Raw genomic sequence first — 24,196 nt, 5'->3', positions numbered from 1 at the left:
AATTCCTGTAGCTGAGAAGCTTAGCAAATTAATGCCAGAGCGAGGCAGGTCAGACTTGCTGCTCACTGCTCTTATTAAACTATTAATTAAAGCCCAAAGCAGAAAGGCGTTAAATGTGCGCGCTAGATGCTCCAACAGGTCACTCTGTCCTTCAGATATTTTGACTTTAAATCGATTCTGATAATGAGCTGGATTTCTGACAGACGCACGCAACATGTCACATCAGACGCCTGCCCTCCTCAGGGGCCGAAGGGACCAACAGAGGAAATATTTAATACGAATACAACAAAATTTACTGGACTGATCTAATTGCACATTCTAATGTATTAGCGATAGCTTCTCAGAGTTAATGAGGAGAACAGGGACACTTTGTGATTCAGCGATATAGCACTGTGAGTGAGATGTAATTGGCACCTGCTGCACATGAAATGCCATGCAGGCAATGACAAGAACAATAACAAGGCGCTTTAACGAAGGCCTGTCATCTTTCGCTCCTCAGTGGGCTGCATGACACTGTTTGGCAGCTCTGAACCGACTCTTTGATCATGAAATTCTTCAGCCTCACGCTTCTGCCTCAAACACTCCTGCAAATATTTACACATAGAAATAGATTTTTTATAATTTCTTCACTTGAATTAACTTTAAATTAAATGTATATTCCTATGTATGTATGTATGTATGTATGTTAGTTAGTTAGTTAGTTAGTTTATTTCGAACAAATGAAAAAAATAAGAAAAGAAAAATATATGTACATACCTATATGTACATATGTACATACACACACATATATGCATACATATACATACTAATTAAGAAAATAATAATAATCAGAAATATTAATTTTAATAACAATAATAACAATAATTCCTCATCAATTCGATAATTAAATAAATTCGTGAGATAAAAGGAGTTCGAAAAAGGAGTGTGTACACTTATTACTTAGTGTACACTTGTTCAGTATTCCCACTCCTTTCTACTAATGTAGATTTATGAAATGTATGTTCTGAAAGGATTTCATTAAGCAGAAAAATGTTATGTAAAATCTGACACATTTCTCTCATTGGCTGCTATTTAAGCGTTGCTGGTATTGTTGGAAATGCAAACATGCCAAACAATTACATTTAAAATTTAATCTAAAGTAATCTGCTACTGTAAATGAATTGTATCCATCTCACACTCTTATTATTGTAATAGATTCTTTCTGTGTTACATTCAATAACAACAACAAAAAAAAAAAGGAAGACATCAGACAGTCTAAGGTCCACCAATCTGATTTCATACTGTGGAACGAGGTTGTTTGCACCAGAGCAGACCATGAGAATGAGTTCACCACATTTAGCGTTTAAAAGCAAATCAGATTGGTCTCAGATGAAGAAAATAATTTCGAAAATAGTAGCTGTAACGCAGCAGCCCTGATGATTCTTATTTGATCCTGACTAGCTGTAAGAGGAGGTCCTGAGCTGCAGCTTGCACATTGCCGTATCAATACAGAAAGAGAGGTATCTCCTATGTAAAGCTACCGTCATCCTTTATCAGAACTTTAAGCCATGAACAGATGTGGAAAGGAAGTGACCAATGGCAATTATACCGTAATTTCACCTTCTGCCGTTGGTCACACATCGGGTGCTTGTGCCCAAAATTTGTTCAATAAATAGATCATCTCAACACCCATTTTAATGAAAGTGCATTAGACATTTCTAGAGCACGGTAGACCTCATATCATGACCTCAGCTTTCAACTGAAACACAGTAATCTGAACGCTCCCTTCCAGCCTTGAGACATCATTTATGTCTGACAAACATCCTGTTTGTTATTAACATTGGAGATTAAGATCAGAAGAAAATGAGATTGCTTCTGTTGATGAATTCACGAGCCTGGTAGCATCATTAGCGCCAACAATAGATTCCCGAAACACATCAAGGCAGTGCTTAATAATGAGCAAGTCGTTTTCTGTAGATTGCACAACATGTCAGAATTTACACCGTAGATCATAAAAACGAGGGGGGATAAGAGACAACAAGGGTGAAATATCAAGTTGTACAATGTCATTTTTCCCCTTCAAAGAACATAAGAAAATCCCCCACAGAAGCCAACACCACTAAAGCAGAGTTTTCCTCCAGGAAAAATATGAGAATGACTAAAGATGACCCACAGAAGGGTGCTGGTGGACATCTCAGCACCGAGTGTACAGCAACAGTTTTATTTTGCCTTACAGACTTAAATTTACACAGTCTGGTTTCATCCTGAAGTGTCAAGAACGCTTGGTGTCATAAATCAACACAGATGCCCCCCCCCCCAAGCACAATTTTTCACTGGGCAGAGTGAGCATTGTGAAATAGCTATTTCATGTTACCAGTCCAACATGTTGGCTTTTTATGTGAAACAATGTGTTTTATGCCAGTTTGTCAGCTTCTCCCAACCAGGCCAAGCATGAAGTGCTTGTAGTTTAATTATGTCTTATGTTTTCCTAAAACAAGTTTTGTTGAGCCATTAGTTGATATGATTCTGCTTAAGGAGTAAGAAACTAATATGAACCAATTTTCTGCTCAGTTTTCATGATTAATACTTCCCCTAATCCTCATTACAAAAATATCAGGGACCCCTGATCAGCAGGTTTTAATGACTAGAAAAGAAAGCATCTTAAAGACGCCAGTCAAAATAATAGTGGTAAAATATTAATTTTACTACATTTCATTTTTGTATTCTTTCATTCTAAGAAGTATTTTGAATCTATCCTACTTCCCATTACTATTGGTTTTAACAGTCCTGTCTGGACAGTGTTGGTGAAATAATCTTCCAACATGCTTAGAAGGGGATCCTTCTTCCAGCAGAGGAGGACAAACACGTATTCTCATTAAAGCTGATGGACTTATGACAAAACTCTCAAGGATTTTCTCAAAAGGGTAATTGGGATTGTATGTTTGTCTCTCAGAGTCAGGGCTTGAGGCCTAATCTGTCAGTAATTGCGGCAGCTCCTGTTCAAAGGGAGAGGACTTTCACCAGCCAGACACAAGCATGAAAGCTACAGAAGGTTCATCCTCCATCACCAGCTAATCATCAGTCATGCTGGAAGGGATCCTTATGCTATGCAGACAAAGAAATAATTCTTTATTGCTGCTGAATTCAGCCTAGCTTTGTGCTCCTTTGTTTACAACATCACAGCACTACACTGATGTTACTCGGCTTCAACTCGCCCACAGTGTTCACCACCGCTGTCGGGTCACATTATCGTCGAGTGGCTAGGGTGGTGATAAGGGAAGACCTCTGTCATCATGTGAAATTATCATCTCTGACTTCTGATCACACACACCCTCTGTTGGGCAATACATACGGTTTACTTTACCATAGCTTCCCCCCTGTGGGCTTAACACTCTGGTAAAGACACCCTGCCATAATGATTGTAGGTTAAACTTATTTTGCCATGAAGGACAGAATGAGGCTCTTTCTTGTCACTCTTCAGTGTTACACAATTGTAATCTGAAGCTAGTCGAGACAGAGGAAGGGTTTCTCTTTGTAACAGGACGTGGTTTGACAGTAGGGGAGGTAAAGATCTCAGGCTGGGTCAGGAGCTTTGCTTATTGTTTGTGCCTGTAGACATTATAGACTGTGCATCCTTGTGTGTTGGTCTGTGTGACCACACATACAATACGCCTCCAGTTGCATCTCTGCTCCGTCGTATAATCTTCAGCACAAACAAGTGATGTCTACACTGCCAGCTGTCTCTAATACCGTCCTCTTCTATCAAAGCAGTATCGCCCCTAGGGACCATGGGTAACTACAAAAACCCATAATAAGATTATACCAAAAGAAATTCATCAAGAAAAAGGAAAACTTATTTGAATCATGCAGCATTACTGATTGGATCGGTATTACAAGCTTTAGCAGTAAATCCCTGCAAAACAAACAAACGAACAAAAACTGACTCTTAATTTTCAGGTGTTCAGCAGAAACACATGGTCAGAGGTAATCCTCGATGGAGACATTACAGGTAAATGGTCTTTAACGTGGCTGTTCTGACCAGGATAACAGGTTTTTATTGTGGCAGCTTTCATTTGACAATGATGATATGCTGTATGTGGGCATCTGCTGACTCTGTTTATTTATAGCTGGTGAGCATGACAGCATCAACAAAGGGAACAAGCAAACCTAAGAGTCTACACTCTTGGCACCATAATGTAAATTTTGAAAAAGGTTCTCTGTTTGTTTTTGCTGCTTTTCTATAATATAATCTGAACGGGGGAAAATGCATTTAACAGCATTTTTTAGGATCCTTTTCAAGGACTTTCTTTCTTTGACTTTCTATTATTAACTTTCTATTAAGAGTGTCGTCGCCTTGCTACTATAAGGTAGCGCTCCATCTTCATCTTATAATTTGTGGCTTTCAAACTCAATTTCCTGATTAAGTGAGGGGTTGTGGCATACATGCTGATTATATTTGGCAACCCTCCTGAAAATGCCGAAACAAGTCAAGATAAATTCAACAGTTCCAGCCGTTTGTAGGAGTTGAGTATCTAATTATTTGGTGTTGCTGGTCAGTCCAAGCTGCTGCGATGCACCTCAGGTATACAACTGCTCTCCCTGGAGGAAGACAATGAGCTGGTGAGGAGGCAAATGGCCTCCCCCTGCAAAAAGTCTTTAGAGCATAGTTTATTTTAATTCCTCTGCAGGACATAAATGAGCCATGATGGTGGCTGCAGTAATGGGCAGCCAGGAAATTTTAAAGACCCCATGGAGTGTAATCCAGTGAGGTTCAGCAGCGCAGCTCCATGTGCCAACAGATTGTTCTTGGTTGTCATTTCCCTTAACTTTCCAACCCTAAAACTCTGTTTTGGACTTGTTTGGTGGCGCAGTGACGTCTATTATATGCATTTTGTTTATTTATTTTGTCTATTATAAGCTTTTTGCTACTCAGTAGCTTCTTGAAGCTGAGAAAATGGACTGGAAACTGTTATATCCAGGACACCGTGTGACATCGCAGCTGAGTTTTGCTTTACAGATCCCATCATGCGCTAGGAAGTGGATATATCTACCAGTGTCAGGGTTTGGACTCTTTGTGTGTCTTCATTTCTGGTTTCCTGTTTTGTTCACTTGTCTTGTTTCTTGTTTAACCTTTGTTTCTGTTCATTAGATCACCTGGTCCTCAGTTAAGTCATTACACCTGTGTCTCATTATGTTGGCTGTATTTATCCTCCTAGTTTTCTGTTCCCAGTTGCTGGATCATTTTGTTGTTTTAGTCCCTTGAGTTCCGGTGGTTAAAATAAATCTGTCTTGAATCTGCATCCCTGTTGCTCATCTCTGCATTTGGGTCCACATCCCCACTGCCCGCCCTGACAACTAGCTATTTTGAATGCATAACATGGCTGATTCACCAAAGAAATTCAAAAAGACATTATCAGAGGAAGAGAGTAAACAGAGCAGGAGACAAGGCAAGAGCCGTGACTTTTACTGGCTGGAAAGAGCTCACAGTACATGTAGGATGCAAAGTGAGTGCCAAATTAACATGTGACAGGAAAAGCCTGTATCTTTGGTACCTAAATAAGAATCCTAAATTGCAGTCCTGATGGTAGTGTTGTAGTGTCAGAATTTTACAGGATACAAAATCTTTTTGTGTTAATGGTATTATTGCAGCAGGTAGTGTGTGATGCATGCAGACTTCGTGTACATCCTACTTGTAAGCTGTAAATACAACAGATTTCAAAACAAATTGTGGCAAATATAGCCTTAAAAAAAGTTTGGGGAATTCAAACGTGAATCTGCTCAAGTCAACGTGCACTTGTTATATAGACCTACAGTAAGCACATACTGTGCTGAACTTCCCACAGCTCCTCATCTGAATCTGCAGAGAAGCTCACATACCTTCAAAGAGAAAAAGCCTACAGCATGCACTGAACAGACATCAAACATAAATGAATTTTGCCCAGTGGAGTGGAGTTTCAAAACCTGCCCCTGCGAGCACTCGGTGGAGGTAGGCATGCTACACACTCACCCACATGCAGTCCTCAGTTTCAGTCAAAACATTTGTTCAGTCTAATCCCTCCATCTTGTCAAGGCCTCATGCATATTATTATACTGTGTAACGATGTGTGAAATTTCTGCTGAGCTGCCCATGATGAACTCTGCATATGGATATTCGACTCCTGCATTTACAATATTGTTCACCTGTGCATTGATATTGTATAATAACCGTCATTTATTGCTCCTTTGGCATCCCGGGAAAATGGGCTACATTTATATTTAAAGAAAGAACTTTGGCAGTAAAGCTTTTTGTATCTTGCTCTGAGTTGGTGACATTTATTGCTTCACATTTCAAAGCTTGTTATTAACTTAAAAGGTTTAGAAATAGTAAGCGGGGGGTGCTTATTCTGGACAATTACCCATTAGCGACCCAGGAACTGAAGGTAGAGATTTAGAAAGGATTTAGTCCTATGTCATTGTGAGGAGTTTAAATACTCTAAGAGCTTTAAAAAGACAAACAAATTACACTTATACTGTGAATTATAACCCAGATTAAACAATACATTTATATCTGTGAGATATTATTTTTTAACCCACAAGTTTAGTAAATCCCCTTTTAAAAGACCCATCTAACAGTGTTATCCCTCCATGAAGTGTTGAGCTACATTTGCAGACTTTGGGGCTGCATTTTGTTTGCATTAAACACCCAACGAGAGGGGCAACCTTGAATGCTGAATGAAATGACAAGCCTTCCGTCTCTATAAATGAGCTCTGGATGCTGTCTGCTGACATTGCTGGATTGAGCAGAAACTAAATATATACACGGTCAGGGAGTGCAGAGCTATATAGGAGCATGCTAATGCCCATGTGAGAAACAGCTGGGAACACACAACAACATTGCACGGGAACATCACTGCACAGGCGGAGAAAAATGAGCAGCAGGTGTTGCAATCAACATGAACAGTATCTATACTTTAAAGTAGGAGGAGCACAGTTGGAGAAATATAAGCCTCTCTGACATGTACAATGATAATGATTTTCATTATAATTATATAATTGTTTGAAAAAAAGCTTAAAAATGGGGATAAGAATAAAAGCGAACAAGCTGGGTTTTTTTTTTTTGTTTTTGTTTTTTTTACATTGCCTTTCTTGTGTTGTGTTGAAGGAAAACATATTTGCTCATAATGCCTTATGTCATGATGGGTGTTAGCATGCTATGACTGGACTGGCCAGAATTTCCAGGAATATGTTAATGCTTCTTGACACATGAGTAAGGATTTAGGACAAGAGCCCAACCCCACAGGACTCTACCCACACTTTCCAAGATTTTCCACAGAATTACCAAGAGTTTCTGCTAGCCTGCTACATATTCACATTCATACAGCACTGTGCATAAGTCTTGATTTAACTTTAAAGAAGCTAGACTTTTTTTTTCTTCCTTTTAAAGTGGTCTTTCAAAGGTTTTGTTGGATATTTGTATTTTTTTTTCTCAATTTTGCTTAAGTTTTTGTTCCTCTATGGATGAAGCAGTGCTGTGTCAACAGACTATTTGGCAAAGAATCAGTTTTAACTGTAACTTTATGCTATTAGTGAGCAGTCAGCTAAAATAGGCCCTCATATTTACTTGGATTTCTGCAAAACAGCAAAAAAACAAAAAAAAAAACAGTTTTTGTGGCATAAAATATTGTTTTTGCACCAAAAGGGTGATTCCTACAGAGGTATTATTTGGATATTTGTCATATTTCAGCATTATGTGCAGTGCTGTTGTTGAAAATATGAGAGGAAACTGGAATAATGGAGGACAAAAGAAGAACTGTCAGGGGTAATAAAAATAAATAAATAAACATATATATATATATATATATATATATATATATATATATATATATATATATATATATATATATATATATATATATATATATATATATATATGTACATGGCAGATGAATAGTAGCTGAAAGTCTCTTAAAAATATAAAAACATCCATCCAAAACATGACACACAACCTCACAGATGCGTCTGTCCCTTCTGTTGATCCTTCTACTGTTTCTGAATGCCTCTGTGTCAAGAGGCCATTCTTAATGAGGGCCAGGGGGTAAAGGGGTGAAGTATGAAAGCTTTTACACAAGAACTGGATTTGAAATAAGTGACAGGTCTATTGGAGTGCTGAATCTTCTTCAGGGCCTGGACCACGATGTTACTGAAGCAGTGTGGGATCATCTTGACAGAACAGAACAAAAAGCAGCGAACATCAGAAAAAGCCTGCAGAACAACTTCTAAAGACTACTTAAAGAAAACAGAAAAGTTCAGACTTTAAGCTTTGTTGAACAATAAAGGTGGTTGACAAATGTAGGTACTGCATTTCCATACATTTTTGAATGTGTTTTAATAGATAAATGCAGCTTTTTCCTGTTTTTATTGGCGCATTTGAAGAAATGAGGCACAAAACTTTTACACAGTTCAGCTTCATTGAGCTCTGAACTCTGTCACATCGATTATGTGCTGCACAAATTCCACATATGAGGACTGCTAACTCTCACACTCATCACTATATTGGATCAATACATGCCATTGGGTTGAAACAATAGATGGTTGCTTTTCCTTTTCACATTTTTTTCCCCACTCACTGCCAGGGAGCGAAGTCAGTTGTGCACCTGTGTCAAAGTAAAGAGCAAACATCTATTACTTCACTGTTTCACAGATTTCTGAGTTTTTCTGTGATGTCGGACTACATAATGCTTATTTAACTTCAACTCTTGCTTCCTTTTTCATCAAACTGGTGGTCCTTTCTTGTTTCCTGCGTGGATAACTTGTTATTTTCTCTCCGTATGGTTGTGTACGGCTCTCTGGCTGCTCCAGAAATCACACACTGCTTTTTGTTCTGCTCCTCAAGCCAACCCCCCCCCCCTATTTTAAGACTTCATCATTTACTTCACAAGACATTTGTTTTGTTATCTGCACCACCAGATTTGGGATTTGTATATAATGAAAATAAAAAGTGAATTCAACTTGCATTTAGCAGCTGAACTCCATGACTTTAAATAGATGAACGAGCAGCTGAGAGAAAATCTCCCCCTTTCGCTGTCTCAGCACCCAAATGCTCATCATGAGGATTATCACCAATTTTTTTTAAAATTTTTTTTTCATCAGGCTGACACTGAACTCTTCTTCTTGCACCAGCTCACACTGCCTCTTTGCGGCATGCATAGATTTCCCCCTCTCACTTCCACCGTGCACAGCGACCCGGGGACAAAGATGGCAATCTCCTGACTACTGTTCCAAACCTGATCAGCATGGAAATTGGTTCATCTCTGTCAAGCACGCTTTCAAGAGCGTCTCTGATCTCTATCTGACTGCGCCAGCCTTTCACAGAACAAAAAGAAGATAATATGGAAGCATTATGTTTACCTCGTTCAGAGACTTCAGGGTGAGACCGCTATTCCCAGCGCATGCGACAGAAGGACTCCGATTCATTCAAGAAATCCTGTTTTGTTTTGTTTTTTTTTGTCCCTGCTGTGTGTTGTCCCCCCTTCCTCTTCCTCGTCCCTTGCAGAAAGAGAGGCAGCATTCAAAGCATCCCTTTCGTTTACTCTGCCATGCCAGCAGAAACCCGCCTTCATGCATTGGATGATGGAGATAATGGGGGTGAGGAGAGGGAGGGGGGCTGAGGGGCATATAAACCAAACAGAGGACTTGAACTCCCAGGATTTGTTTTTCCTCCCTTCCCCTCTTTCCTCTTGTCGCGCTCACACACACCGGAACAGAAGCGTGAGGGGAGACATCAGAGTGGCAGCGATGTATGTGTTTTGCCTCAGTGGCTCTTCACCTCTTCTTTCCCGTGCGCTCTCTCCCACCCTTCTCTTCTCTACCTCTTTTTGTGTCTCTGTCTGCGGCTCCTCGGCTCATACAGAGGCTGGCTGCTCTGTCATGACGGCTCTACGCGTGCAGAGACGTCTGTGAATGTGCTTATGTTGGGGGGACTGAAGTAGCCTCTAAGCTGAGACTGAGACCACCCTCCCCTCCTCCCTTCCAGAGATGGTTTTTCAAATGGCATGTACCACTGAGGCTTGGAACGGGGTGGGCTGCAGCACTGAAAGAGAGGAGGAGGAGGAGGGGGTGGAGAAAGTAGGAATAAAGGGATTCACTCAGAACGAGGCAGTTGTTTGTTGAGTAGTCTATTCTCTCATATTATGCTACTTAGCTTTGCACAGAGTGGCATGATGTCTAAGCTTTCATTTTTGTTGTAGTTACACAAACAGTAACCTCAGTTAAATGATCCCGCATTCCCAATAAGGACAACAGCTTGGACATGTGTAGAAAACAGGAGCGCATGTTGGTGATGGCAGCTGTGAATTAATTCTGGAAGAGCTGCAACTATGCCACAGATAAGGCATTCGCTCCTGCTTTACTGACTGCGCAGCGGAACAAAGACAGAAGCGTGTTGCAAAAAAAAAAACAAAAAAAAAAAAAAAAAAAAACTGTCTTGAATTAATGGAAATTTGAAAGCAAAGAAATAAGTCACATAATTCAGTTGTAGGAAGTCCAAGTGGTGCATCTCCAGACGCTGTGCTGCAGCATGAGTGATTGGCAGAGGCTTCCCCATTGCCAGCTCCACCACAACCTTTTCCATCCTGTTAAAAAGTGAACCATCTCATTTCAGGCGTCACTGAGTAAAGAGCCTGACTGTTGTGGAGGTGAGACAGCGTCTGGTGTGCGGCTCAGGAACAACCACCTCAGCCAGCTAACCTCCTCTGAGTTCTGGAGAGCAGATCTGGCTCTCTTAGGAGCTTAGCCATTACAGCTGGAACAGGAAGAGGAGGTCTGTGCTCCAGGGGACAACTGTGTGGGATATTACACCTGGAATAACAAGACCAGAGAAAGGTAGAGACAGAGAGCAAGAAATAGTGTCCCCCCTGCCAGTGTATCACATGAATGACAATGAGAAAACTCATACCAAGGCATCTTTACACATTTGTTTTTAATTACTTGTGTTATAATAAACACATAGACTACTTTGCATTTTGCCATCACGATATAATGAAAAAGGAAGCAGCAAGGAGGACATTTGGAGTCCTAAATTGCTGTTATGAGCACAGTCACTAATAGGACGGTGCATGTGTCTGAAAGGCGGTATAACCTGCAGAAAAAAAAAGAAAAGAAACATCAGATGATCTGACAAGCGAGTGATACATTTCGCTGTAGTGTGCCATTCGATATTTTGAGCTTGAGTCCGTTAGTCAGATTGAACTGCAATAACTTGAGCTGCTTGAATCAAATAACGTGAGAGTGTGACACGGGGCGTTAGGCACAACAGTTTACAGCAAAAAGGATGACTCTATCAGGGAAGGTTTCATCCCAGAAAAAGAAAGAAAAAGAGGGCTGCCTGAGGGTTTAGTGAGCACTCTGAATCACATATGACCAGAATGACAGTATGGGTGGAAGCTGAATCCATGCTCCTGGTAATGGCAGTATAATGGTGTTATTATTTCTAATACCAATAGACTTCTCAATGAGGAACTGAACTGTAATTGCACTGTAGTTGTACATTTTTGTGCCTTTGTAAAGCTGCAGTGTTTTGCACTGTGGACTAACAGCGGTTCCCACAACTTATACTGGGAGACGATTTGCATTTGTTAACATGGCTATTTGTATTTACAGTATCAGCAGAAACACAATCTCTGAACAATTCAGTGCAGATATCAGTATAAAGTCAACTTAAAGGAACAGTTTAGAAACAAGGGATGATTTTTTTTATGCTGTGAACTGAATAAGCAGATAGAAATCCCTCCAATTATGAATGCAGTCAGAATGCAGCTTAGCTTAGCTTAGCACAAAGAGATAAAAATAGGACTTATAGGCATTAAATAAAGAAATGTAAAAAAATCACATTGCTCTTTGCAGTTCAACTGATTGTTTTTCCACTATCTGCAGGAGAATTTATAACGCAGAATGTAAAACAATTTCTTTAAGACCTGCTACATTAAAAAAAAAAGAAAAGTGAAAGCTCAAGCTTTCTCTATATTTGACACTGGAGGGCTGTGCTGAAGACTCAACACATCAGCATAACCATGAGCTTCAGAGTTGTTGATATATGAAACATGTAAAAGACTATAAATAAACTGGCCTCCACTGTTGAATTTGAGAAGAGAAGGTGTTTGGGTACACGGTGCTCGTGCACAAACTAGGCAGATACAAAATCAAGGTCATTTATGTGGGTCAGTATATCAAGGAACCATGACAAGGCTTGATCCTGTGATTTATCTGCTATCGTCAATCCTCTCTGCCATCATGTGTCTTTTGGACAAGTCAAGCATGAAGAAATGGGTCTGTAAATGTATATGTGTTGTGTGATTGGGAAAAGTATGCCATGTATGTCCTAAATCTTTCAGAGCTCTAGCATGGCTGTGGGTGGTGCCTCTTGCCTTTCTGGAGGAGTATGATTTTTCCTCACCAGCCATCTGGTGCATCTTTTCAAGCCCAATAAGAGGAAAACAGAGAATAGCTGGAGTTCAGCAGATGATAGAGATGGGACTTGAGTAGGCCAGAGTATACGCTCACACACACATGCATGCACAGACACAGGACAAGGGCAGCAGATGGAAGGGGGCCCGATATGCTGCCAATGCTGGAGCTCGGCCTGGTGGGCAAGCCCCACAGGCCTCATTGGGGGTCCATTGATATGTAATGTTCTGACAGACTTCGAGGTGAGTATTTCAATCCAGACAATGTAGCTCCACTGTGGCTGGCAAACAGAAATACACTGGGAATTGTAGAACAAATGCTTTTCTTTGGTGGATGATAAGTGATGTTATCATCTTTTCCAAACCACAGAACTGCACGCTGGCAGTCAAATATCTATCTCAAAAAAATATAAATATTCTCTCAAATATTCTTCATTCTGTATCTCTGAAGGAAGACAGACCTTACTTTAGAAATACAGATAAAACTACAATTTTATGATGATTTTAGCATTAAATTTACTTTGAGAAATATATTTTCTTCATTAACATATAATTATTGTCCTAATTAGTGTGTCTCAATCCAATTACCCATCAAATAATTCAAATGCCAACATTGTGCATGTGACACACTCAGTCTGACCTTCATGAACACATATCAGTGTTCACTGTCTTCTATAGTATTATGCACAATTATTTCTTAATATTGAACAGATTATAAAGAACTGAAAATGTACACTTCTTGTGCTTTTTTGCATTAGATTTTCTGAACACACCAAAAAAAAAAGAATAAAAAATATTTTTACAAATCAAGTTCCATGTTAGCATAGAAGCCCTTTTCTTATCCATTGAACTTGAAAGTCCATGCACAGTTTCCCATCAGAGACCAGATTTACCTCCCAAAGTTGCTGTTTGGAGGTATGCTGCTGTCCACTTCCACAGACCTTACTTTTAAGGATGACCACACTCAGAGTTTTTTCTCCCTTTTCATGCCCATAGAAGCCAAAGACTTTTGGTATCTTGGGATTGTGCATCATTTTGCATCGAGATAATACAGATGACAGAATCCTAAAGATATTAGTTTTTATTTTGGCATCAATGGTCAGGGGAAGGGTTGGGTTGTGTGCATGTGTGGGTAATGTGTGTGTGTGTTTTTTTTAAAAGTGAAACTGTTTTTAATTTTTTAATGTTAAGCACTTTGATATGCTTTTGTATGAAAAGTGCCATACAAATAAAGTTTGATTGGATTGGATTTAACTGCAGATAGGAAATGGTCAGTTACAAACTGAACAGACGTAGCATTTTGCTTTATTTGCCTTTCTACCTGAGCAAACAGAAACTTTTAGATGTAGTGAAATGTTCAACGTTTTTATGCTCTTCACAAGACATTGCACTAGTTTATTCTTCCCCTGAAGCAGGGGTGGACAATTTCGGTCCTTGAAGGCCACATTCATGCGTGTGTTAGTAAATTCCTTGCTGGAACACACCTGACATGCATCATATTTAATTAGCAGATATTTGCAGAGCTGAACATTAAACTAGTTATTAGCCATTGATTTGAGTCAGCTGTTTTGCAGTAAGGAAACGCCAAACACTTGCAGGACTGCGGCCCTCGATGACCAGAGTTGCCCACCCCTGCCCTAATGGATCCTTTCTTGTTAGACAACTGTGACTTTCTTAAAAATGTAGGAAAGTCTCTTTTAAGGTCTGTAGACACTATGTAGTGTGTAAGAATTAATGACATCTAGTAGTAAAGATGGTCATAGAATGAACTTCAAATGCCAAGCATAACAGTGAATGGATGGTGGCCATCAGTGGCCAAAATTCTCCCATTATGATTTTATCTTGGAGTGGATCCAGTGGCATTGGATGTAGTGATGACTGGACTGAAAACTTTGTACATGTACTGTCTTCTTTTATGTGCCTTTTAAAGCAACATTTGTCCTAAACGTTGCTCTAGCCCCCATCAAACAAAGCTTGTACTGTAGTTATAAAGCTCAATAGGTTCTCACTTCACACAGAGTTGTTTGTGCATTCAGAGACACTGTAGTAAAAGAGGTGGCACCATTATGGAAGCTCCCATGTATGAGGATCCAAGCAAGTAGATATAAATGGCTCATATTAAGACAATAAAAATACAAGAGTTATTTAGTTAAAATGATTAAATACCAATAGAACAGTGTTTCTCAATCCTGGTCCTTGGGGACCACTGCCCTGCATGTTTTAGCTCCCATTCCAACTACAGTATACCTGATTTAGATTTATTGAACTTGTCAAACTATTTGCAAGCCTGCTAATGAACCATTCATTTGAGTCAGGTATGTTATAGTGTAGAGCATCTAAAGATGCAGGGCAGTACGGGTCCCCAAGGACCAGGATTGAGAAACACTGATATATTAGACTTTTCTCTCATACCCAAATGTATTTTCCTTTAAATTAGGCTCACCTGGTAATCTACTTATCAAATCTGTCTGAGATTGTTATTTGTGATCCAAATGGAGAACAACAATATGTATATTTATATATGTAAACATTTGAAAAGCAGACTACAGGATTGCTCTATGACACAAAAACACTTCTGCATGCTGCCTTGTGGGTTTTGTATTGCTGCAAGGGTGGGAAGCAAAAGTGGTCAACAAGTGCAAATCTCATGAAAAGAGAATGTGCTACGTCTCATTTGGGAAGCAAAAAGAAAACATAATTGCAATGGAATTTTTTTTAAAAATGTCCTTTTCAATGAGACAAAGTTGTCAAAAGCTTTATAATTTCCGTGTACAGCATGCAACATTTTGGCACGTTCATGTTTTGTGTCTTGCAAAATGACCTGAAGGCACATCGTCACCAGGGACTAAAAATGACACAGTGAAAATGGAAAAGTGAAGCGTCTGGGACATGTCAGACACAAGAACGCTATTTCTTTGTGCTGCAAACAAGAAAGGATGTGAATATGCATGTTTTGTGAACAATGTAACAGTGAGCATAAGCAAATTGGCAGTTTGACACTATTTTGCAAAATGTCAGAGTCGCTCTGTCTTTTAAAAAATCCTCCTGTTGTGGATGTATGACAAAAACATGTTTAGGATGGTTGAAAATTCATGACACATCTCTGTGCTGGGTCTCCCAATGTCCACAGCTTTTGGACCAGTAGATGGAGGGGAATGTGCTGCCAGGTGAGTCCCCAGGACTTATAGCTAGCGAAGGTACTCTGGCCCCATTCCTGATAACAAATGATTGGCTTCCCTGGAGCCAAAATTAGAGTGCAGCTGTGGAGAGAAGAGTAAACCTATTGAATAAAATATCATTATCTGAAAAATAAATGATCTCTAATTAAAAATCATACAGATTAACCAATGAAAGTTCAGAATTGAACTAAATTTTATGCTGCTGAATCTCCTCACAGTGTTTGCTCAGATGGGCGTAGTGCTTTTGTGGGTAGTTGGGTATTCATATTATCCAGCTGTCATCATATTAACCTCACCACCATGCAGGAAATGATGTCAGATGGATCTGTGTGGTTTACAGATTGTCCCATGACAGCATTAGGTCAGAGTACACACAAGACAGTGACTGCCAGCTAGAGCAAATCCAAACACTGTGTCTCTCTGGAACATTTTGTAAAAAGCATCTCAGTAATTCATTTGCTCACATCCATATGTATTTTGAGATAAATGGGGAAAAAAATGAACCCAATCCTGATGTTGAAAACAAGCCGAATCATCCTTTCATGGTTTTATTCATGGGAGAAAAGTAGTTTACAGCGTTCTGAAAGGCTCAGAGGGGCGCGGCAAGAGGCCAAATCTGCCCACTGAACAGCTGTTGCTGGCAACAGCAGGTAGGCTGAGGAAGGACTGTATTTACATTGAATTAGGCCATCAGCTGGACAGTATCCTCGCAATACAAGCGACTCAGACAGGATCAGCGAACAGATGTCTGATGCCTGTGATTCAAGGGCAAATCCTTAGACAGCTACAAATCACAGATTGACACTCGGGCATCTGTAGGAGGGCTGAGCTTCTGACACTTGCAGTGCTGGATAGTTTTACACCTGTGCCACACACATCACATCACTCTGACTTTCAGACGCTGAACATCAGAATCATAAAGAACTGCCATGCTCAAGGCCTCCAGTCAGCTTGAGCACTAAACACAGGCAGTCCACATGTAGTTTTGATCTTATTTTGGACAAAATGGCATCAAGGGATTAAAGCAGGAGACCTGTTAAAATTTTTTGGGACTGATACCTTAACGCAGACTGTGTTCCTTCCCTAATTTTCAAGTGTTGATATTAAAGCCTCTTGGCTTGGATGGTAGGACTGTAAGCACATTCTCAGCTGACTCCCAGCTTGGGTTATTGTGCAATTAAAAACATGATTTAATTTCCCAGCTCATAAACAATTCTGTTATGAATAAATACCATTATTGCAGCTTTTTATACCCTGATTAGAATTTTATTTTTTGAATTTCTTTTCACAAGTTTCACTTAGTTGAGTCGCCAGAAGCTTTTTAACCATCTTGCAATGTTTGGCTTAAAGTTCAAAGCGGAAGCCTAAACTTTTGGAGTGGAAATGGAAACAAAAGTGACAAAATTTAACATGTCAAAACTACAAAGTGTTATCACTGTGATTTCTTTTTTTTTTTTTTTTTTTTCCATTATTTTTTCATTCATATGTACAGCGGCAGTGAATCATTCCTATTGGCTTATCCACCACTGTAGGCTTCCGAAGGCTGTATAAGAAAACATGCCAGTTATACATCACTAGCTACGTTTATATGGAGTCAAATAGACCGATTGCAATCAGTTTTAAAGCTCTATTAGCGTGAAATTATCCATGTATGCTCCTCATTCCGACTGAAAGGTGTCAGACCGAAAGGATTTTCGTTAGGTTTTACAGAATATTCCTTTTTTCCAACCGATTGTGGCATCACGTAAACAATAAATCAGAAAGTCGTCCGGTTGCGTTCTTACAGCTCTGGCCAGACTTAACATGAAACAAGTGATGTTTCCTCACTTGGAAAGATGGCAGCAAACAAACAAATCCTCCTAACAGCAGCAGAAAGTTTGTTTTTAATTCAGACTCTGTCTCTGCCTTTTCCTCTTTGTTGTTGCTGCTACATGAAAAACCACCAGAACTGTGATAATCAGTTTTTAGACCTTTCCATATAAATACCATGTTGTAAACATCATTCTGCACATGTCACACAGGACCTGTTAGCGCACGTACATACCAGATCGGAATTGATTAGTTCCCATGTAAACAACTGGCCTGAAATCTTAGATCAGGATTATTTCAAAGTGAATGGAGTAAAAGTTGCCATGAAAATGTGACTACTATTTCATGATCATGTCAGTATGAGGATGTATAATATACACAAGTCATATGTTCCTCCAACTCAGTTAAAGCAGAATTTAGTAGTCTGCTTGTCTTGTATCTGACCATTTTCTCAAACAGTCTAATGTTTTTAACTTACTTTTTAACTTACTGATGTGTATATATATTATATATATATATATATATATATATATATATATATATATATACATACATGCTGGATAACGAATTTCCCATAAAGTATGTTTGATTTAATAACTCACTGCCTCTCCTGCTGCTCATTTTGGACAGATTCTGTTGAAAACCACATTAGGTTAGAATACCAAAGAAAAAAAAGAAACCTTAATAATGCTTTTATATATTGTTACTTCATCATTTACTAGTTAACAATCAGATTTTCCTCTTTGGGGAATATCTCTTAAAGTCAGCAGTTGTTGTAATTAGATGATGTTGTTCAGGTGGTTTGGTCTGCCTTGGTAAAATACAGTGTGAAAGCAATGCAAACTAAATGACTGAAATTATCCAGAATTCCTCATCTGAAGGAACCAGGTTCCCTGTACTCCATTGGTATAAATGCACCTTTCATTTAAGTTGCATATCCATTCAGTTTGGTCTGTTTGAGATAACCCTGTCTGCCTTAATCTCAAACATCCGGACACTGCCGGGAAATACATAAAAAGCAGCCCAACATACTTTTAAAACAGGGAAGTAAGGCCACTCATTCTGTACACTCATCTGTTTTATAGTATTGCTCCGTTTCTCTCAGCCCAGATGGAAATCCCTCCAGCACCACTTCGATGCTTAGCCGCGCGGCTAAACATTGTTAAAACTCTATAAAACCAAATAATTGGGCAATACTAGCCAATCAGTCCCACTCCATCTGTCTACTTTGACTTGACACCATGTGCCACATATCTTAAACTGAAATGCATTACTTTTTAAGTTATGCTCGGAGTCATAAACAAATGTGTGATTCTTGCTTTCCCAGAACGAAGTGACTGTGGTATTATCTAAAACCCAGCTAGTTGGGACAAAAAGCATAACTAGATACTGTAAGAAGCCATTTTATTGTAACTAAGAGAAGTTGTGACTAAAAAGTAAACAATGTTACGTTACACTGATAACCAGGGTTTTGACCTCTGCTTTTTCCCTTAAAAGTTTTTGTGCAGGTTTTCACCCTGGTTTACGATTGAACCCAATAAAAACAGACTATCAAATTCTCTGTGTCTATAAGCTCATGCTATTCTCTGGAAATGCATCTGCTGAAACAAACAACTCTAACTTTGAAGACTTTTGTTCCTACAGGAAAACCCTTTCTTTGAAAAAGCTCCTGCTGACTGACCTCAGCTGACCTGATTGTTGCTCTTGGAGAAATGGCGAACTGCGACCATTTTATGAAGATATTTACTCGCATATTAGTTTCAGGAGTTAAAGCTGAGGTAGAATATGATTTATCAAAATGATCGATCAGACTATCCTTGCTGCATTCCATCTCTATGTGAGCAAGGTCTTCCTGGAAAAGTACCTGGTGTGAGCGGTAATGGGTCAATACTGTTTCAGCACATTCTGGATAAGACCCACATTTTTCATTCTGAGCCATTTATATGTGCATGGAGTGAAAACAAACATAAAAACAAGCTTTATCGTATATTTTCTTTGATTAGAATCCAATTGAAAATATTTTCTTGTTTTGATACTCATTATTTAAATATTTCTTCACACAGTTTTCTTTTCCTTCCATCTCCTATGAAGCATCCGAACAGCCTGTTTTTTCATGCTGAGAAAAGAAAACCGCTATATGTCTCAATCACACTGCTTCCTGGAATCATGCACCACTACGCAAACAGATGTTTACTTGCAACTATGCTGCGCCTGCTGTATTTTGATTCTGCAGTCTGTGTTCATTTCTCTCAGCAAATACTGGCTGATGTGTGAGAGCTGCGATTTCAGGTGGCAATAGGACATAATAAAGAAGAACAGATGTAGTTTCATCATCCACAAATGTGAGGCTGGAGGACAAATGTGATCATTTTATCGTGTTTTGGAAACTGAGACGTTAACAGACAAAATGACTTAAAATGAAGTCGACAAATCCTGAATATTTTAGATGATCTTTTCAGTTATTCAAGCGGCTTGCAATTCTGAAAAATCCTGCATTTATCATCTTGCTTTAGAAAGTACTATTGCTGTAATATCAATTTATTTCTGCACAACCACTTACTTATAAATACAAGGAATCTAAAGGCAACACTTCTTATTTTGAGGTTGCCAGCGAGGTCATTATTTGATTTTTTTAAGACTACATAATACACCCATCTTCATTTTAAGCGTGTTAAATAGGTATGGAGAAACAGATGGGAGAAGGATTAATCCTTTCTATTCATTTAAAAGAGGAAAATAACTGGATGTGAACGGATGTATTCTAATGACAGCTTCTTACAACTGATCATATCACATAAAATAATCCTGATTTTGACTCCATTCATGTTTTTCATCACTCAGTTGAAGACTGCTCCCATCTTTCTGGTATTATTTCTATGCGTATTTGAAGACTTTTTTTTTTTTCTTAATCTCAAACACATATACAGTACAAGAACAAAAATTCACATTTGTATAACAGTGTACCTTATTTGGAAAGGAGCAGTAGGAAGCCAAAGGCTTATTTAGATACTACTCCTTGTATTTAAGGAGTACACAATTTTTGATTGTGTATTTTGTGTATTAAAAACTGATATTCAAAATGATTTCCATTTAAAAAACATCCAATTTCCATGAAAAGAGTCAAGAAAATATATATTTCTTATGAAAATGTGTTGTTTATCATATATGTTGGGATGGAGCAATGTGTGTGTAGAAAAAAAAACAACAAAAAAAAAAAAAGCACTGTTGCAGATTTTCATAAGGATGTGGAGTCAAAGTGACTGCAATGCCATTACTTTGTTTAAGACAGTGTAGCTGGTTAGCTCCTGTTAGCTCAGATAGCTCTTAGTTACAGCAGGCAGAGAATCATCCCCCCATTTGGTGCTCTCACATTTCCCCAAAATATAGTGGACTTTCCAATCAAACAGACTCAGAATAAATCAAAAAGGCTGATGTGAATGTGGCCTGAGTTGAAGATTGGTTCACCTTGTTCACAGGTTGGGTCACCTGGTCTGCTGGTTTGTGTGAAATCCTTGCAGCAAGTAAAACATTTCTACCTTCCCACTGATCTGAGTGTCTGTCGTTCACTGGGAGATTTCTTCTCCAAAATGGACATATTTATAAGAAAAAAAAAAAAAAAAAAATGCAAATCACTTTGCTTTGGTGAATGGCATATATTTATGTGTAAACTTTAACTTGCACACACTATGGGGCCACAAGGATTAAAGAAAACACCACATTTTGAGCTCTTCAGATTTAAAAAGTTTAATGTGTCACAGACAAACATTATACTACACGTGCTCTGGGAGAGTATTTGAAACATAATACTATCATAATTATATAAAAGTATCATTTCTGTATTTTCTGTACCTTCAGACGTAGACAAAATGTTTGCACTTAAGCAGTTTTACAATCTAGTTTTGGACACCTAGCTTCAGAAAGAAATAAGTACTTTCATGTGCTGTCTCTGTTTTTTCTTCACTGTTTTTCCCAGTCTAAAGCCTTATATTAGCTTTTTAAAGAAATAGTTAAGGGGATGACTGGGAGGCTTACAATGAGACTGGAACTGCAACAGTTTAAAACAAATGTAACACACTTTCAATCTTTAAATGTGTTGTGGTGTTTTTACAAATCAAGCCTCAATAAGAGAAAGATCACTGGATGGCAATAGCTTAGATGTAATTATCTGAGTATAAAACTTAATTTTTTCATTATTACTTTTGTGTGTTTGACCTGGCGTGAGTTCTCAAGTTAAGTACTCTGATCTAATAGGGTCAGAGGGTAATTGTGTTCTTCACTTGTTATTGACTGTAATTGCCCAAATTTATGTTAGAATGGCAGCACAAAGCTGCAAGGGTCCTGAAACAGGCAGACCTCCTGGATCAGAAGGGTCAAGGGGTTTACTCCAATCCTCTTAAAAGCAGCTGCAATGAACAGAGGTGTAAACTCATGACTAAAAACAAAAATTATGTCACCTAAACTTCAATATCACCAGCTGTAGGACGTACAGTTGTGATCCCTACAGATTAAATATTTGACCTTATTAAATATTAGGACCTGATGTATATAATGCCTCCTTGCAAATGCATGATTGTGTTCAATTATTCTTTATCAGAGACTGTTTTAAAGTAAGACTTTGATTGGCCTTATAGGCTATATTGTATATAGGAAAAGAAAGGTGTGAAAATTCAGTGTACTCTACACTATGTATCATAATTCTTTTATGTTTTTTAAGGCTGCAAAAAGCAAAGAAAGCAAAAAAACCCCTAAACCAACTCCTGCACTTGAATTGTGTTAGCATTTTTGCCTTGCCAGCACATGATTTGCTTGTAAGGCGGGATTGTTTCAAATTTATGGATAAGGTGCACCCAGAGACCAGAATAAAGCTCTGTGAGAAAATGCAGGGATGGGAAAACCCTCAGTTACCTTGAAACCAGTGAGGTAATCAATGAACCACTGGCCTCAAACCAACAAAGACAAAATACTGTTTTCTTTTAGCTCCCTTCTCTTCCTCCAGCCACACAAAAACATACAAATAAAACGTAAAGTAATGAATTCTATAAGGAATATTATATCATCAAGAGAAAAAACAAGACACACTTCAGATACTTAATAAATACACTGTGAACCAAGGAGAAACTACGTGCACCAGCAGCAGTGTGATTAAAGTCTGATCTGACTTATGTTATATATTCCCATCTAAAGTCTCAATGTTAATCTCATACTGGCCCAAACTAGTTTGGGACTTGTGCAGTAACATTGTAAAGACCTCAGAAGATGCTTCTGTTAGCAAAGCAGTTGAAATTGTGTGACTTCTAGTTATAGAAACCTCTGGGTTGCCATGTTGAATCTGCAGAAACCAGAACAATGCAAAATAAAGCACCCTGCAGTAACATCCTGTTGAAATATAGTGTGTGTTAACTGCACATACAATCAGTATCTTTCAGTGAGCTTCTTTTGTGCTCAGAGTTTATTGATGTGAAGGTTAAAGAGGTAATTCAATCTGCTTTGCTGATGTAAGGATCCATTTATCAAGGCACAAAATTAATTTTTCAGCACTTAAATAAACAATCCATATGTCTGAGCACGGAACATGAAATGTTTTTGATGCCACGCCAAGTTTCATTTCAGGTAGCCTGATAGCGTTAAATTCAAGAAATGCAATTATACATCAAGGAGAATTAGAAATGTATTCATGATGACATGTTATCACACTGACATTCATGCAGGTCAAGTGATATTGCCTGCTCCTCCTTTGTACTTCCTGCTTGATAGTGACACGAACCTGTATATATAGAAAGCAGCAGGGTGTCTGAAGGTTGCTACCTTGAAAGATGCTACACGGCATCTGGCCACTCCACTGCTCCAATGGAGCGGAGGGCTGTTTCATGTCTTGATCAAGGGCACCTGAGCAACTCATGGGGGAATACTCCTCCATGGTCTTTTCCAAGGTGGTCCGTGGATTTTAAAAGTAATTACAACATATATATATATATATATATATATATATATATATATATATATATATATATGTATGTGTGTATGTATGTGTATATGTGTGTATGTGTGTGTATGTGTGTATGTGTGTGTATGTGTGTATGTGTGTGTGTGTGTGTGTGTGTGTATGTGTGTATGTGTGTGTGTGTGTGTGTATTTGTGTATGTGTATATGTGTATATGTGTGTATGTATAGATAGATAGATATCTATATATAGATATATATAGATATATAGATATATAGATATATAGATATAGATATATATATTATTATTTTGTACAGTGGATTTTACAGATTTAAGAGTGAGAAAGAAAAACAAGAGGAGAAGAATAAACTGAGTTCGATAAAAATACAATTGTTTGCTGGCTGCACTGTGAGAAAAACAGCTTTGGGTCTGTGATTGTCAAATTTTCTAACCAGCTTAAAAATGATGAAAATAAATCATGACTCCCTTGTGCCTAAAGAATACCGTGAAGGTAATAACACAACTGGGATGAATTTATCTTATCCAGCAAATAAAAAACAAAAAAATCTACAGTAGAAAAATGGGATGAGGATTTTTGTGATACTGCTGAGGCCAATACGTACCCTGTGATGAACAGAGCTTAAGGACAAAGCACATTTCCTCTCCAGTAAAGGGCTGAATTGCTTCACTAAACTGTGGAAAGGAAAACCATGTCAGCCTTATATTGACTTGGTCAAAAAGTGGAGCTGCTGTTATTGTTTCATCAATTTTTCTGCCTCCTTGGTTGTCACAGATCAAGTCCAAAGCATACGTGCAAAGCAAACTTTCCCAGTTGCACGAAGAAGCTG

The 24,196-nt window shown here is 38.6% G+C and overlaps 1 protein-coding gene across 2 annotated transcripts in view; it reads right to left on the bottom strand.

The window, feature by feature from the left end:
- Window positions 1-9,885, bottom strand: part of b3gat1a (beta-1,3-glucuronyltransferase 1 (glucuronosyltransferase P) a) — an 89,458-nt gene extending 79,573 nt beyond the window's left edge. For both annotated transcript variants that reach the window (XM_079246524.1, XM_079246525.1), the window contains exon 1: window positions 9,367-9,885. The gene's annotated coding sequence lies outside the window, so the exon portion shown is untranslated. The remainder of the gene's footprint in view (window positions 1-9,366) is intronic.
- Between the last annotated feature and the right edge of the window lie 14,311 nt (window positions 9,886-24,196).

This window comes from Telmatherina bonti (assembly GCF_933228915.1).
Source record: "Telmatherina bonti genome assembly, chromosome: 9".
NCBI classification, from domain to species: Eukaryota; Metazoa; Chordata; class Actinopteri; order Atheriniformes; family Telmatherinidae; genus Telmatherina; species Telmatherina bonti.
This window is presented reverse-complemented; position numbering and strand designations above follow the sequence as displayed.